The sequence below is a fragment of the Sorex fumeus genome, unplaced genomic scaffold (genome assembly GCF_029834395.1).
Source record: "Sorex fumeus unplaced genomic scaffold, SorFum_2.1 ptg000010l, whole genome shotgun sequence".
Taxonomy (NCBI): Eukaryota; Metazoa; Chordata; class Mammalia; order Eulipotyphla; family Soricidae; genus Sorex; species Sorex fumeus.
The window spans coordinates 33,445,795-33,449,023 of NW_026606067.1; the positions used below are offsets into that span (position 1 = coordinate 33,445,795).

At 40.0% G+C, this 3,229-nt stretch overlaps 1 non-coding gene across 1 annotated transcript; it reads left to right on the top strand.

Moving 5' to 3' along the window:
- The first annotated feature begins 1,915 nt into the window (after nucleotides 1-1,915).
- Nucleotides 1,916-2,022, top strand: LOC130020219 (U6 spliceosomal RNA). Its single transcript, XR_008791975.1, has one exon. It is a non-coding gene; the product is annotated as a U6 spliceosomal RNA (small nuclear RNA).
- The last annotated feature ends 1,207 nt before the right edge of the window (nucleotides 2,023-3,229 follow it).

Here is a 3,229-nt window from a genome sequence, read left to right on the forward strand (position 1 = left end):
CGGGCGAGATACTCTCAGTAGCTTGCCAGGCTCTCCGAGGGGGTGGAGGAATCGAACCTGGTAACATAGAGATAAAAGTCTGCCTTCTGTGAGCCAAGCTCCATTGCAGAACTCTTTTTGTGTCACAGGCCTAGAACCCACCAGTCATGTAAATTTTCCTGTTGACCATACTTTGTGTTGATAAGGTGACTCAAAGAGTATGAATGACATTGCTAGCCATAACATGGTCTTTCATAATGCTGAAGAACTCAATGAAGTTTGGAGGAAAGGAGATTTCCCCTCCATTAATTATTATGTAATTGACTACTTAGAAATTTCAGTGTATGCCAAACCACACAAGAGAACAGTTTGTTCTTCCTGTAAAGTAGAATTCTGTTTGAAGCTCATCAAATTACACTTCACCTTTATGATTACACAGGGAAATCTTCTGAAATGGTGTGTGAGTTTCATACCGTCCTGATTGAATAGGATAGCAGTCATATTCATATTGCAGGATGCCACCTGATCTTGTAACTATGAAAATATCTGAACATATTCTCTAACTACCAAGCCTAAATCTCTCCACTGAGTTCCAAAGAGCCCTAGAGAAAGCATCACTATTTCAGATGAGAATTTTGATTTTAGATCCTTGCTATCTCCGAAATGTGGTCCTATTCATATGCTTTACCCTCAAACTTACTTGACTTTTTTTTTGTGAAGTCACTGAGGAAGGCAAAGAGAAGCTATTGTTTTGATCCTTTATAAAGACCAATGTATTCCTAATGCCTACCACAGCTACTGATCCATAGTAAATATCTAACATTTTCAAGCAATACAACACCGAGCTTTTTCTTACATTTTAATTGGAAATATCAGATGCTTCCCAGTATACTCTATTTTTTAATTGATTTTATTAATTAAGGATTTTTGGATCACACCTGGTGATACTCAGGGATTACTCTTGGTTCTGCACTTAGGAATTACTCCTGAAAGTGCTTGGGGGACCATATGGGATGGCGGATGAATTTGGATCAACTGTATGCAAGGAAAACACCCTACCCATTGCACTATTGTTTTCCACTCCCAATACATTTTAACTGGGAAGTTAAAAAACAAAATGGAACAATAATAAAAGACCGGTACAAAATAAACTTGATAAAGGACACCTCTTATGGTAGACGCTGTATGTGTTCAAGAGCAAAAAGCAGGCCAGAGAGGTAGTACAGCAATGTGCTTGCCTTGCATGCAACTAACCAGATATGATACCAGCACCTCATACAGTTCCCTTAACACCATCACGCGTGGTCCCTGAGCTCAGACCTAGGAGAAACCCTGAATACTGCCCAGTGTGGCCACCTGCCAAGAGGCAAGGAGAGAAAGAGAAAAAAACAAAATTACTGAACATAGAGAAGGTTTGGAAAGTCAACAGAATAGAAACTGCACCCTGAAGTTGGACGAGAGAGAAGGCTTTCCAGAGACATTGAGAGGAAGCAGGACCAAGTCAAGAATGTGCAAGGTCTGTGTGAAGAGCTGGACAGGGAGGCGCCTGGCTCCCCAGGAAGTGACTCAAAGTTCACATCACAGAGGTGTGGAAATATTGTAATGAGCTGTGCAGGCACTAAATTTAGAAGCACTTCTAATACCGGCCAGGTTAGCCTTATTCGAACGGTTTTAAGGAAAGACTAAAGTTATAGTATTGGTGCTGGGAAATTACACTGCTGGAGGGATGGTGTAGAAACATTGTATGACTAAAACGCAATCACAAACAATTTTGGAATGCTCTATCTCACAGTGATTCAATCAAAATAAATAAAATAAAATAAACTTATAGCATTTTAAAAATCCTAACAAGATTGAATTCAGAAAAAGCAGACTAAACAGGGATGGACTGAAAGCAACTTGTAAACCAATTAGTTCACAAGATAATGATAATTTTGTGCTCGCTTCGGCAGCACATATACTAAAATTGGAACGATACAGAGAAGATTAGCATGGCCCCTGCGCAAGGATGACACGCAAATTCGTGAAGCGTTCCATATTTTTTCAGAAAATCAAGTACTTAGGAATCAGCTTAACTAAGGAAGTAAAGGACCTGTACAAAGAAAACTACAAAACGCTACTTCAGGAAATAAAAGAGGACATGAGGAAATGGAAAGATATCCCCTGCTCATGGGTCGGGAGACTTAACATTGTCAAAATGGCAATACTACCGAAAGCATTGTATAAATTCAATGCAATCCCTATAAGGATACCCACGACATTCTTCAAAGAAATGGAGCAAACGCTCCTGAAATTTATATGGAACAATAAGCCCCCACGAATAGCTAAAGCAATTCTTGGGAAAAAGAAAATGGGAGGAATCAACCTCCCGAACTTCAAACTGTACTACAAAGCAGTAATAATTAAAACAGCATGGTACTGGAACAAAGGCAGAACTGCAGACCAATGGAACAGGGTTGAATACACTGACATCTCCCCTCAATCATATGATCATCTAATCTTTGATAAAGGTGCAAGTAATGTGAAGTGGAGTAAGGAAAGCCTCTTTAACAAATTGTGCTGGCATCACTGGACGGCTACATGCAAAAAAATGGGCTCAGAACTCTGCCTAACACCGTGTACAAAAGTAAGATCAAAATGGATTAAAGACCTCAACATCAGACCAGAAACCATAAGGTACATTGAAGACAAAGTTGGCAAAACCCTCCATGACATTGAAGCTAATTGTATCTTCAAAGATGCCACACCACTGGCCGAGCAAGTGAAAACAGAGATAGATAAATGGGACTATCTTAAACTAAGAAGCTTCTGCACCTCCAAAGAAACAGTGACCAAAATACAAAGACAGTCTACAGAATGGGAAAGGATATTCGCCGAATACACATCTGACAAGGGGTTGATATCCAGGATATACAAAATACTGGTTAAACTCCACAAGAAGAAAACATCCAACCCCATCCAAAAATGGGGCAAAGAAATGAACAGAAACTTTCTCAAAGAAGAAATCCGAATGGCAAAAAAGCACATGAGAAAATGCTCTACATCATTAATCATCAGGGAGATGCAGATCAAAACCACAAAGAGATACCATCTCACACCTCAGAGACTGGCCCACATTCAAAAGAACAAAAGCAACCGATGCTGGCGCGGATATGGCGAGAAAGGGACACTCCTTCACTGTTGGTGGGAATGCCGACTGGTTCAGCCCTTCTGGAAAACAGTATGGACGATTCTCAAAAAATTAGAAATT